This window comes from Myxocyprinus asiaticus, chromosome 36 (assembly GCF_019703515.2).
Source record: "Myxocyprinus asiaticus isolate MX2 ecotype Aquarium Trade chromosome 36, UBuf_Myxa_2, whole genome shotgun sequence".
NCBI lineage: Eukaryota > Metazoa > Chordata > Actinopteri > Cypriniformes > Catostomidae > Myxocyprinus > Myxocyprinus asiaticus.
In genome coordinates this window covers 26,070,759-26,085,790 of record NC_059379.1, presented here as the reverse complement: position 1 = coordinate 26,085,790, position 15,032 = coordinate 26,070,759, and the positions used below count along the sequence as shown (strand labels likewise).

The window sequence follows — 15,032 nt, the reverse complement described above, 5'->3', positions numbered from 1 at the left end:
CCTGTATTTGCTCCTTTCTCTCTCACCACTGTTTATTCACAGAGAAAGAAAGAGAACATACATTACACTTTACAATCAGTAGGTTATAGCCAAGAGTTACCTATTTTTATATTTAAAAAAATAATAATTAAACACAGGTTTAAAAACCCCATGAAATGGCTTGACAAGTGCAGTTTTCTGTCCTTTATTGACATATTTGATTGTCAATTAGTGAACCATGATTTGCTACTTGCTATTGAAAGTCAGAAACAGGTGGAACTTGGGGGAGGGACATTCTCATTCCAGAGTGCTTTTAATCTGTTTTCATGAAAAAGAATACTAAATTCTAAATTTGGATATCTGATAAAAGATGATTTCATCATTTGTCAGGTATACACTCTCATATGGATGGCATCAAAACTAACAGATAAGCACAAAGCCACAAATCTTTGATTTTAAGTTTAATTATAATAGGGACATTTGATGTGCTGATTTCGTCCTTTTTCTTCTCTGCCATGTTTCATTTTGATGAGGCAATGTCTGGTGTACTCATAACTATTTAAATAGTTGCATTTGATTTAATAAAAAATTTGTGTTAATAAGCAATTAGAAAAAAAAATTACCTTTAGAGAAGAAGGTAGGGAGGAACTACGGCCCACCTGGGAGTAAAAGGTTCTGCTACTTCATCGATGATATGAAAATGCCGGAGGTGGACGCGTATGGCACTGTTCAGCCTCACACCCTGATCCATCTACACATGGACTACAACCACTGGCACTCACACCTGGGCTCAAATGCTTTTCGAGCTGAGCCTGAGCATCACAATGATTTATTAAACAATCTACCTTTAAGCACACCCTAACAGCCATATCATTCCATTTCATGGCTAGAGTCATTCCCCGAGAGGCACAAGCTTGCCCTGATGGCTTTAAGCTATTTTACACAATGGACATGCTAGTTATGATTGTGACACATTGCTACCTTTGCCCAGGTGGAGAATTGAATTGCTACATTAATGGAATTTGTTACATAAGGGTTTATATTGTTAAGCAACATAAAATCGTTGGGGATAATGCAGTGCGCAAGGCCACATGAGGTTCTGTTTGTCTGCACTGTTGTGCAGCAAGTCACTGGAGGCGATGTTTTGTCATTGAAAGAAAACATGCCTACTCTGGGTTCTGCAGTGTCTCTGCTGTGTCTATTAGATCTGAGATGTGCAGGAGAACAGCTGAAGTCAGTGTATTTCTTTGAGCTGCAGTGGATTTAGAGAAAGACACAGCATGCATACAGAGCAGCATGTGTGAGTAGCATCTCAGTGACTGACGGAACGCTGTGTCCTCTCAGGTACGACAGGAGTAAGCTGCAGTTGAAGGAGATCTACAATGTTCAGTATGTGTCTTGCATTAACCCCACTGCAGGCAGCTTTACCATCAACCCCCAACTGCAGGTGCACATTCAAACAGCCCGCTATGACTGCAAATTAAAAAGTAGACATGATAGACACTGGGCATCTCTCTTCCTCCCTCTCAGTCTCCCTCTCTGCCCCATTAGCTGCTGCTAATAGATATTTTTTTAATCACATTATTTTGCAATATTTTGTTGACACCTTATACATAGCCTGTAAACTGTATGTAATGAATTATAAAAGTATTCTTAAAATAACATTGTAATCTATCATGGTTTTCCATAGAAAATTGTAACCACAGATATAATACATTATTATGCTCACCTATCCATGGTTACACCTTTAAAGAGCATAATGAATTTGATCACATATTATAACACGTGAAATTTGGCATTGAGCATGTATTATAATACATTATTGCATGGCTGTCTGGATCACTCCATTCTTATTGGTCATGTGGCACCTTATTAACATTAGCAGCATCTTTTTAATGGGAATGACAATGAGGCTGTGAGGGATCGACTTACCATCTCTTCAATGGCACGCATGGTATAAAGCTGTAAAAAGCTTCTATATCACATTTGATTTTCCACAACTCATGTTGTCTGGAGTTTTTTGTCTACTATGTGTTCTTGATCCAGAAACACTTTAAACTGCAGTACAGCCCACTGAAGTGACCGTACGTCTATCCCTCACAGCCTTGTTGTCATTCCCATAAAAAAAAATTAAAAAATCATTCAGCATGTGGCCGCAACGTTCCTCCCAACTGCCATCAAATTCCACTACACCCTCAATTTTCGGATCTCTCCAACATATTCCAGGTACACTGACAGCCCTTAGGTCAGCTCATACTGAAACTGATTGAAATATTAAACTCTCAGTAATAAACCATTTATCCCCAGCAACCCCTCTTGGGCACTCTCTGAATGTCAATCAGGATGAGACAAAATGACTTACCCACTGTGATGTCTGGCTTTTTTCAGACTGGTGAAAGTTTTATAATCTTTACTATGTCTGATAATACATTTATATTCAAGAAAAAAAGCCCAGCACCATGGTACAATGATCACACTCATGCCCTCAAGAGAGCAGCTCGGAAAATGGAGCGCAAGTGGAAGAATACAAAATTAGAGGTATTTTGCGGTGCATGGAAAGATAGTGTCTGTAGCTACAGACAGGCACTAAAAGCTGCCAGGTCAGCATATTTTAGCAAACTCCTAGAAAATAACCACAACAATCCTAGGCATTTATTCAGTACTGTGGCTAAATTGGCTAGGAATAAAGCATCGACCGAACCAGATATTCCGTTGCAGCACAATAGTAATGACTTCATGAATTTCTTTACTGATAAAATTTAAATAATCAGAAATAAAATTGGAACTATACAATCAGCTGTCACAGCACCTCAGAAAACAGTGTCTCATAATTTTCCTCATGAGCAGCTTCAATCCTTTGCTGTCATAGGTCATGAAGAGCTAATAAAACGTATTAAAAAAAAATCAATCCACAACATGTATGTAAGATCCAATACCAACTAAGCTCTTAAAAGAGGTATTCCTTGTAATCTCAGAACCTCTTCTTAATATAAACTCCTCGCTATCCTTTGGACATGTCCCAAGAATCTTTAAAATGGCAGTTATCAAACCACTTAAGAAGCCACAGCTTGATCCTGGAAAATTGGCTAATTACAGAATGATTTCAAATCTACCATTTATGTCAAAAATACTAGAAAAGTTCATTTCAAATGTTCATTTCTACAGAGAAATGGTATATATGAATAATTTTAGTCAGGATTTTGGCCCCATCAAAGTACAGATACTACACTTATCAGAGTTACAAATGACTTGCTCTTATCACCTGATAACAGCTGCATTTCTCTTCTAGTGCTTTTAGATCTTTATGTGCATTCGATTCGACACAATAGATCACAACATTCTCTTGAATAGGCAGGAGAATTATGTTGGCATTAGTGGACTTCCATTAGCATGGTTTAGCTCCAATTTATCAGACTGCTACCACTTTGTATGTGTAAATGAGGAATTGTTCAATCAAGCAAAAGTTAAGTATGGAGTGCCGCAGGGATAAGTTTTAGGGCCTTGCTTTTCTCCTTATACATGCTTCCCCTGGGAGAAATTATCAGGAATCATGGAATAACTTTCCACTGTTATGCAGACGATACCCAACATTATATTTCTTCTAAACCCAACGAAAATTCACAATTCTCCAAATTAGCAGTGTATCAGTGAAATCAAAGATTTGATGGCCAGAAATTTCCTTCAATTCCGAAAAAACAGAGATACTAATTATTGGACCAAAAACCTATAAAAATAAGCCGCTAAAATATAATTTGACTCTCAATGGATGTACTGTTAGGTCGTCTTCTACGGCGAAGAACTTAGGTGTTATATTTGATACCAATCTGTCCTCTGAAAATCACTTCAGAGGATGAACTGATGCCAACTCCAACTGTAAGACATCGGATACTTCATATGCCACTGCCTGAACCATGGACTTAGGATGGACCCCACCGAACCTCACCGAAATGACCTGCCGGTTGAACTGCGGTGCACCTCATTGATCTCTGCCTGCATCACCTTTGTCTATTAATGGACTACACTCTTGAAATGGAATACATAGACTATCATTTAATTGGCAACAAAAGCCTTCATCAGCCAACTAACAAAGGACAATGCATCTATGTGAACTTCTGCAGTTAATCCAGGATGGACTTCAAAGATATTAGTCATTAATCTTAAAGTTCATAAAAAATCTTTTCTTTTTTATTTAAACACTGGACCTTAAGGCTTACTTAATTTACAAATTTTAAACCAAGACTTGCACTGCACACAAATAACTAATATTGGCATTATATTCATGTTGTTTAGCCACATGACACATGGCACAGTGAGCCTTATTTCTCCCAAGGTTATTTTTCTCCATTAACGAACATCTTATGGAGTTTTGTGTTCCTTGCCACAGTCACCTTCAGCTTGCTCACAGGGGTTCTAAATACAATTATTATTTAATTGTTTAATTTTTATACACAATTTACAATCATATTTAATCAAACTACATGATCACTCTAAGACATTATAGATATTACAGTTTCATTTTTCGTTAATGCATGATTTTCTGTAGAGCTGCTTTGAAACAATATTGTGAAAAGCTCTATACAAATAAAAGTGACAACTTGAAATGGCTTATATGATTACCCTCATAAGCCTATGCCTCTTTGAGTTCACAGAAAAGACAGTGTAAGTATTATCTGTCTCAAATGACTATTGATTGGAAGGCAAAGCTAATAGTTTGAATTAAGCCAGAGATTATTGTAAAAGAACAGCTATTATGTGGTTATGTATTTAAATGAAAATATCACTTTACTTAAATATGCTTGACAGTGGACTCTTGGGGCTAAAGCTCTGTCAGACAGCCCACCAATCAGCCTCTTTACTGGCAAATGTAAATAATTGATTCATCCACGGATCATTTTCATGTGCACAGTCTGATAGAAGTTACCTAATTTTATCCATTAATTAGAGCAATTTCATGTTTTCCACAAGCCATAGTCAGACAGGCTTGTGGTCAAATTTAAATAGTCCACTCTCAACTTAGTTAAGAAAGTCAACATCATTTGCCAGATGCTCATGTATAAACAATTCGGCATGTCCACCTTTTAAGTGTGCTGTTTGTGTCCCAGTTCTTGTTATTATTGTGGCTTAGAATAAAAGTCTTGGATTTCATTGTTTTAAAAGGACTTTATTGGGCCCTATTTCTCTTCTTTTGGATGATGAATGACCAGAAAGAAAAAAAAAAAAAAGGCCTCTGAACCTCTACTTATTGTTTTGGGTGCAGTCAAAGTAATGAAGCAAAATGAGAGAGAGAGAAAAACAGATGAGATGCAGCTGAAGAAACATTTGAAGTGCAGCCCTTAGTTCTGCCTTACTAATTCAACTTACAGTTCAGCTGCCTGAGGACACAAAGAAAGAGAGAAGAGGACTGACTTGCAGCACACACAAAGCAATCCACATTTTATGACACTTTCTGTCTGTATTTTACATAAGTTAGGTTTTGTACTTTCTCTACTTTTTTATGTCTGTTCAGAATTAATGTTGTTATGAGACAGCGAGAAGGTGATTGATCAGTGATTAATCAGACCAATTTAATTGGTTCATGATGCATAGTATTAAATGGACCCAAAGGCACAATCATAGCCAATTTGTTTCTGTGAACTGTTTAAAAAATTTAAAAGAAACAGTAAGGGAGCCTATTTGCCCCATAGCTAAAAATGTTTCTCTTAAAACGTTTAAAGTTCTGTGAAAAACATTTCAACTTACATTCTGCCGGTCGGTACTTATTTCAATACATTGATTGATGGAGAGTCATTAATTTATAGCCTGTTTGTGAGGAAATGCTCCGACAATTAGGCTCCATTGAGGACCAATCTCAGCGCTGTGCATTGGGTATGCACCGCTGTGATATGACAGCACTGTGTTTTCTGTGATGTTTTCCTTCTCTGGGAGGCAGAGCACCTAGCTGTCTGCTGTATGTCACTGTAACAGACTTCCTCAGGTGCTGTCCAGGCATAACTTCAGGGATGGACTAGCTAGAGACTTGCTTGCTGAGCAGCAGTGGGCAATCAGTTCGATTTATTTTTTTTTTCAAAGAAAGGTGAAATGGAAAATGGCATCTTCAGAAAAGCCACATGCTTGACAGAGAGTTTCTTGATTGCTGCCTGCAGTGATGAACTATAGAGTAATAAATGCAGCATCCATGATGTAAATCAGAGTTGTTATGTAGGATATGTATCTGAATTCCCCTCATATCAGATACTCTGTCAGGATCAGTTATATGCATTTGTGACAGGTATCTTGCTCTCTTTATTAAGGACGAAGTGGGAGCCAGGTAAACAATCCACGCAGTCTTTTATTGACAGCAAATTTCAGTGTAACACAAAGTATTGGCTTTTCAGGACAACATGCACCCACAACACAAACTCGGCTGTGTGCGTCTCTTTCTCTCCCCTCTGGCAGTCTGGACACCCTTTTTATCCCCCTCCATCTCTCATTGAAACACAGAACAGTTGTTAGAGATAATTTCCCACAGGTGTCAATCCTTACCATTCTCCTCCTCCTGGCCTTGCTCTCCACAGACGTTGCTTGGCCACGCCCACATCACCAAAATAATACAGTATTTCATAGTAATATACACTATATTGCCAAAAGTATTCGCTCATCTGCCTTTAGACACATATGAACTTAAGTGACATCCCATTCTTAATCCATAGGGTTTAATATGACGTCGGGCCACCCTTTGCAGCTATAACAGCTTCAACTCTTCTGGGAAGGCTTTCCACAAGGTTTAGGAGTGTGTTTATGGGAATTTTTGACCATTCTTCCAGAAGCGCATTTGTGAGGTCAGACACTGATGTTGGACGAGAAGGCCTGGCTCACAGTCTTCACTCTAATTCATCCCAAAGGTGCTCTATCGGGTTGAGGTCAGGACTCTGTGCAGGCCAGTCAAGTTCTTCCACACCAAACTCGCTCGTCCATGTCTTTATGGACCTTGCTTTGTGCACTGGTGCGCAGTCATGTTGGAACAGGAAGGGGCCATCCCCAAACTGTTCCCACAAAGTTGGGAGCATGGAATTGTCCAAAATCTCTTGGTATGCTGAAGCATTCAAAGTTCCTTTCACTGGAACTAAGGGGCCAAGCCCAGCTCCTGAAAAACAACCCCACACCATAATCCCCCCTCCACCAAACTTCACAGTTGGCACAGTACAGTCAGACAAGTACCGTTCTCCTGGCAACCGCCAAACCCAGACTCGTCCATCAGATTGCCAGATGGAGAAGCGTGATTCGGCACTCCAGAGAACGCATCTCCACTGCTCTAGAGTCCAGTGGTGGCGTGCTTTACACCACTGCATTCAATGCTTTGCATTGCACTTGGTGATGTATGGCTTGGATGCAGCTGCTCGGCCATGGAAACCTATTCCATGAAGCTCTCTACGCACTGTTCTTGAGCTAATCTGAAGGCCACATGAACTTTCGAGGTCTGTAGCGATTGACTCTGCAGAAAGTTGGCGACCTCTACGCACTATGCGCCTCAGCATCCGCTGACCCCGCTCTGTCATTTTACGTGGCCTACCACTTCGTGGCTGAGTTGCTGTCATTCCCAATCACTTCCACTTTGTTATAATACCACTGACAGTTGACTGTGGAATATTTAGTAGCGAGGAAATTTCACGACTTTACTTGTTGCACAGGTGGCATCCTAACACAGTACCACGCTGGAATTCACTGAGTTCCTGAGAGCGGCCCATTCTTTCACAAATGTTTGTAGAAGCAGTCTGCATGCCTAGGTGCTTCATTTTATACACCTGTGGCCATGGAAGTGATTGGAACATCTGAATTCAATTATTTGGATGGGTGAGCGAATACTTTTGGCAATATAGTGTATGTTTAGCATTGTAGTGTAGACACCTGTAAAATCTTTACACTCAAGTTTAATCAGTGAAAGATGGGACTGGACTGGAGTCCCATCTGGATTTGTGACCCAATACACTTATTAATATATTTGGACATATAATATATTGTAATTCTTGGACATTTACACTGGCGGCAAAAGGTTTGGAATAATGTACAGATTTTGCTCTTATGGAAATAAATTGGTACTTTTATTCACCAAAGTGGCATTCAACTGATCACAATGTATAGTCAGGACATTAATAACGTGAAAAATAACTATTACAAAATTCAATGAAGCTGTCAGCTGAGGACATGTGAGGCATCTATTTCTCAAACTAGAGACTCTGATGCACTTATCCTCTTGTTTAGTTGTACTGGGCCTTCCACATCTCTTTCTGTCCTTGTTAGAGCCAGTTGTCCTTTGTCTTTGAAGACTGTAGTGTACACCTTTGTATGAAATATTCAGTTTTTTTACATCAGTAATGTCCTGACTATACTTTGTGATCAGCTGAATGCCACTTTGGTGAATTAAAGTACCAATTTCCTTCTGAAACAGAAAAATCTGTACATTATTCCAAACTTTTGGCCGCCAGTATATATTTAAATGAAGAGGCCAAAAAATTATAATTATAAAAAAAAATAAAAAATAATTATGAATATCATTGCATTAGATTTTAAACAATGTTTTCAAGCCATAAACCTTAGGGGAACTGACTTTATCCACTAAAAATGACACTGGCTTCAGGATTACCACTGGCCTTACCCAAGGTTCCCTACTCAGTTTTTGGATCTATTTTCTTGTTTTGAACATTGAGGAAAGTCAGTCACATCATGGTTGGTTTAAAGGTAATTGCAAAATTGGTGAAGTTAGTACTGAGAATTAAATTTTTATATTTTTTTTATTTTTTTTTTTTTTTGTAGATACTAAATTTTTTTAGAGTCCAAATACTTTTTAGGGTTGTTGGATTGTTCATTTATCGTAGTAATCAAATTACCAAAATGATCTTGTACACATTTTATTTAGCCATTACCCATAGCCCTATACCATAGGTAAATGCAAAAAACAAAAGTGCATCTCTTGATGTACTTCATTTCAAACCTGTGCTAGAATGAAGGTCATTTTCCATGCCTTCAGAAGTTAGAGGAAGCTCCACCGTGTCAGAATGAATGGTCCAGAAAACTTGGACAGATGCTTGCTGTAAATCAAGTGCCAGCAGCCGCATTGGAGTTGTGTATGGACTAGGGGTTAGCCCACACATCCGAGAGACTGTTTATCCTGCCTCTTGATGGCTAATCAATACGAATTTATGCAGCAACACCAGCAAGTTCTGGATTACACAGTATGATGGTTTCAGGAGTCCGTTCATGCGCTCAGCTTCAGGATGAATTGGCCTTACCCAAGGTTCCCTACTCAGTTTTTAGATCAGTTTCCTTATTTTGAATGTTGAAGAAAGTCAGTTGCTTCAACTAATTGTAGATATTAAAGAACTTGTCTGATGAGCAGATCAAAATGTAAGTCATTATTCACTCTCGAATCCATTCAATTAAATAAATTGATGAATTGTATACAGCGCATAAATCAAATATGGCAACACACCAATTACATCAAACATCATTGGTTATTGCTGCTCATGACCAGACATCATGACACAAGAAACAGTGCGATCATAACATTATTTAAATTATACGTTTTGTGAAGAAAGTAACATAATGTATAATTTGAGGATTTTCATTTTTGGGTGAACTATTCTTTTAACTTTATGTAATAGACACATAGTAATTTGTCATGTCTTTCTAAATTCAATTAATGTGTTTAGTTTGGGAGAGCATCTACTGACCTTACCAGTTGTAGCATAGTCAACTATATGTATTGATCTTATTTGGGTGGTTGAAAAATCCCTCTCTGCCACTTCAGCCAATCATAACATCGGGAAGTATGGGTGTCAGCTTTGCAGGCCGCACTGAGAACTTTTGTCAAAATGACTTTATTCATGTTATTTGAAAACAGTCAGATTATGAGAATCAGATCTCATTACCAAAATTAATTAAAATGTTGAGGGATATTTTTATTACGTCAACGACAATGACATGAAAAAGATCATGACGATAATTAAATGATTGTAATTAACACATACTGTTTGCAAAAATGTGATGAGGAAAAAACATATACTGCAAGACATTAGCAATGCCATAACAATGTTTTAAGAAGAAGAAAAATCTATAAAGGGCTGAAAGTGAGGCGAAAGGACTAATTCAAATAATCCAGTCCAGGCATGGGGATTTCCCTACTTAAGCTGCATGAGTTGAAAGAGTAAAAAAACGGTAAACTGAACTGCTTTATTAATGTCTTAATTACCTCTCACACTCGCATCCTGTATACTGTAAGAGATTCATCAGGCACTGTATATCTAAAACAAAAATGTAGTGTTAGAACTTACATCTGCACAGACAATAAACTGAATACACAGACGAACTTGAACTAAATTACATGTACAGTGCTGTCCTGATTTCTTCTATTTTTGTGTATTTTTCATACTAAATTGTTTTAGATCTTCAAATGAGATATAACATAAAATAAAGACAACCAGAGTAAACACAAAATACAGTTATACATATATAAATATATATAATATATATATATACACACACACACAGTGCAACCGGAAAGTATTCACAGCGCTTCACTTTTTCCACATTTTGTTATGTTACAGCCTTATTCCAAAAATGGATTAAATTCATTATTTTCCTCAAAATTCTACAAACAATACCCCATAATGACAACATGAAAGGAGTTTGTTTGAAATCTTTGCAAATTTATTAAAAATAAAAAACGGAAAAAAATCACATGTACATAAGTATTCACAGCCTTTGCCATGACACTCAAAATTGAGCTCAGGTGCATCCTGTTTCCACTGATCATCCTTGAGATGTTTCTACAACTTGATTGGAGTCCACTTGTGGTAAATTCAGTTGATTGAACATGATTTGGAAAGGCACACACCTGTCTATATAAGGTCCCATAGTTAACAGTGCATGTCAGAGCACAAACCAAGCCATGAAGTCTAAGGAATTGTCTGTAGACCTCCGAGACAGGACTGTATCAAGGCACAGATCTGGGGAAGGGTACAGAAAAATTTCTGCAGCATTGAAGGTCCCAATGAGCACAGTGGCCTCCATCATCCATATATGGAAGAAGTTTGGAACCACCAGGACTCTTCCTAGAGCTGGCCGCCCGGACAAACTGAGTGATCGGGGGAGAAGGGCCTTAGTCAGGGAGGTGACCAAGAACCCGATGGTCACTCTGACAGAGCTCCAGCATTTCTCTGTGGAGAGAGGAGAATCTTCCAGAAGAACAACCACCTCTGCAGCACTCCACCAATCAGGCCTGTATGGTAGAGTGGCAAGACGGAAGCCACTCCTCAGTAAAAGGCACATGACAGCCTGCCTGGAGTTTGCCAAAAGGCACCTGAAGGACTCTCAGACCATGAGAAACAAATATTGAACTCTTTGGCCTGCATGGCAAGCGTCATGTCTGGAGGAAACCAGGCACCGCTCATCACCTGGCCAATACCATCCCTACAGTGAAGCATGGTGGTGGCAGCATCATGCTGTGGGGATGTTTTTCAGCAGCAGGAACTGGGAGACTAGTCAGGGTCGAGGGAAAGATGAATGCAGCAATGTACAGAGACATCTTTGATGAAAACCTGCTCCAGAGCGTTCTGGACCTCAGACTGGGGCGAAGGTTCATCTTCCAACAGGACAACGACCCTAAGCACACAACCAAGATAACAAAGGAGTGGCTCCGGGACAACTCAGTGACTGTCCTTGAGTGGCCCAGCCAGAGCCCAGACTTGAACCCGATTGAACATCTCTGGAGAGATCTGAAAATGGCTGTACACCGACGCTCCCCATTCAACATGATGGAGCTTGAGAGGTCCTGCAAAGAAGAATGGGAGAAACTGCCCAAAAATAGGCATGCCAAGCTTGTAGCATCATACTCAAAAAGACTTGAGGCTGTAATTGGTGCCTAAGATGCTTCAACAAAGTATTGAACAAAGGCTGTGAATACTTATGTACATGTGATTTTTTTTTTGTTTTTTTTTTTTTCAAAAATATAATTGTGCCACCATATTAATTTGTTTTCATTATAAATCTAAAATGTAATAATAAAAAAAAAAAAAAAAAAAAAAAAACATTTTTGAAATTGATGACTTGGACCAAATAATAAAGAAAAGCAGCCAATAAGTGCCCAGCATATAGATGGGAATTCCTTCAATACTGTTTAAAAAGTATCCCAGGGTGATACCTCAAGAAGTTGGTTGAGAAAATGTCAAGAGTACATTTCTGAAAATTCTAGACAAAGGGTGAGTACTTTGAAGATGCTAAAATATAACACAGTTTTGATTTATTTTGGATTTTGTTTAGTCACAACATAATTTCCATAGTTCCATTTATGTTATTCCATAGTTTTAATGACTTTACTATTATTCTAAAATACTGTGGTGGAATTTTGGGCCACTCTTCTTCACAGAACTGCTTTTGTTCAGCCACACTGTAGGGTTTTCGAGCATGAACAGTCTGTTTTAGGTCCTGCCACAGCATCTCAATCGGGTTCAAGTCAGAACTTTGACTGGGCCACTCCAAAACTTTAATTTTGTTTCTTTTGAGCCATTCAGAGGTAGACTTACTCCTCTGCTTCATAATTCAGTTGCGCTTGAGCTTCAACTCACGGACTGATGACCAGATGTTCTCCTTTAGGATTTTCTGGTAGAGAGCAGAATTCAAGTTTCCCTCAGTTATTGCAAGTCCTGAAGCAGCAAAGCATCCCCACACCATCACATTACCACCACCATGCTTGACCGTAGGTATGATGTTCTTTTTGTGGAATTCTGTGTTTGATTTCACGCCAGATGTAACTGGACCCCTGTCTTCCAGACAGTTCCACTTTCGACTCATCAGTCCACAGAACATTCTCCCAAAATCTTTGAGGATCATCAAGATGTTTTTGGCAAAATTCAGACAAGCCTTAATGTTCTTCTGGTTTAGCAGTGGTTTTGGCCTAGCCACTCTTCCATGGATGGCATTTTTGGCCAGTGTCTTTCTGATATTGGAGTCATGAACAGTGACCTTTATTGATGCGAGAAAGGCCGGCAGTTCCTTGGATGTTGTCCTTGGCTTTTTTGTGACTTCCTGGATGAGTTGTCTTCAATAAATAACATTATCATTTAAAAACTGTATTTTTTATTTATTTAGATTGCCTTTGTTTTATGTTAGATTTTGTTTGAATTTTCTAAACAATTTAGTATGAGATACTGTATAACAAAAACAGAAGAAATCAGAATGGGGTAAATACTTTTTCACAGCACTGTAATTTAGAATGCATTGAACACGCTGTTTCTGTACAAACACATTAAATACAATATAATATCGTCCTAAACACAGATACATTTTAACTTGTAAAAAGCTAATACTAATATTTAGTATTATGTTTTAATGCTATTATTACGGGAGCTAAAGTTTTTACGGACAGTTTTTATGTTGTATAACTTATCATCTTGAATCTTATGTTTATAAAAATGTATAAATTATTCTATTTTTTAAAATGTTTTAATATTTTTTTTAACATTAATTACGTTAATACATTGTTTATATACAAATGTTTATAAATTTTTTAAATGTACAGTACTGTGCAAAGGTCTTAGGCACATAAGATATTTCACAAAAGCATTTGTCTTAAGATGGTTATTTATATCTTCAACTTTAGTGTGTCAATAGGAAATATAAATGTTAGACTCCCAAACATTACATTTGCAAATAGAAAAGATTAGAATAGAAGAAAAGGGAGCCCTGCAACAGATGTCATGGCCCCCACAAGGCCCCCCACTGAACATCGTGTCATCTGTCTGAGATTACATATAGAGACAGAAGCAACTGAGACAGCCTAAATAGATAAACTCAGCAAAAAAAGGAACATCCTCTCACTTTCAACTGCTTTTATTTTCATCAACATTAACATGTGTAAATATTTGTATGAACATAAAAAGATTCAACAATTAAAACAAACTGAACAAGTTTCACAGACATTGACTAACAGATATTGGGGGGGGGGGGGGGGGTTAAATCAAAAGTAGCAGTCAGTATCTGGTGTGGCCACCAGCTGCATTAAGTACTGCAGTGCAACTCCTCCTCATGGACTGCACCAGATTTGCCAATTCTTGCTGTGAGATGTTACGCAACTCTTCCACCAAGGCACTTGCAAGTTCCCAGACATTTCTGGAGGGAATGGCCCTAGCCCTCACCATCCGATCCAACAGGTCCCAGACGTGCTCAATGGGATTGAGATCTGGGCTCTTCGCTGGTCATTGCAGAACACTGACATTCCTGTCTTGCAGGAAATCATGCACAGAACGAGCTGTATGGCTGGTGGCATTGTCATGCTGGAGGGTCATGTCAGGATGAGCCTGCAGGAAGGAGGAGGATGTCTTCCCTGTAATGCACAGCATTGAGATTACCTGCAATGACAACAAGCTCAGTCCGATGATGCTGTGACACACCGCCCCAGACCGTGACGGACCCTCTACCTCCAAATCGATCCCGCTCCAGAGTACAGGCCTCGGTGTAATGCTCATTCCTTCAACGATAAACACGAGTCCGACCACCACCCCTGGTGAGACAAAACAGTGACTTGTCAGTGAAGAGCACTTTTTGCCAGTCCTGTCTGGTCCAGCGAAGGTGGGCTTGTGCCCATAGGCGACGTTGTTGCCAGTTATGTCTGGTAAGGACCTGCCTTATCACAGGCCTACAAGCCCTCAGTCCAGCCTCTCTCAGCCTATTGCGGACAGTCTGAGCACTGTTGGAGGGATAGAGTTGGGAGGGTTACTTTTGAAATGTATTCCACTACAGATTACAGAATACATGCTGTAAAATGTCATTTGTAATGTATTGCGTTAGATTACTCAAGGTCAGTAACATATTCTAAATACTTTGGATTACTTCTTCAGCACTGGTAGATTTTTTCACTTGTTTTGACTATAAAAACTCTGCCAGTACAGTAAGACAAAATACACATGTTAAAAATACATTCTCTGAAAATCCAAAACATCATAATAGATAAATCAAATTGATCTTGTTTTAAGGATTTTCTGATATTTTACAAGAAAACAATTCAAAAAATATTATCAAGA

The 15,032-nt window shown here is 38.6% G+C and overlaps 1 pseudogene; it reads left to right on the top strand.

Moving 5' to 3' along the window:
* The window catches only part of LOC127427203 (dynein axonemal heavy chain 9-like), a 272,019-nt pseudogene that overhangs the window by 77,502 nt on the left and 179,485 nt on the right, over positions 1-15,032 (top strand).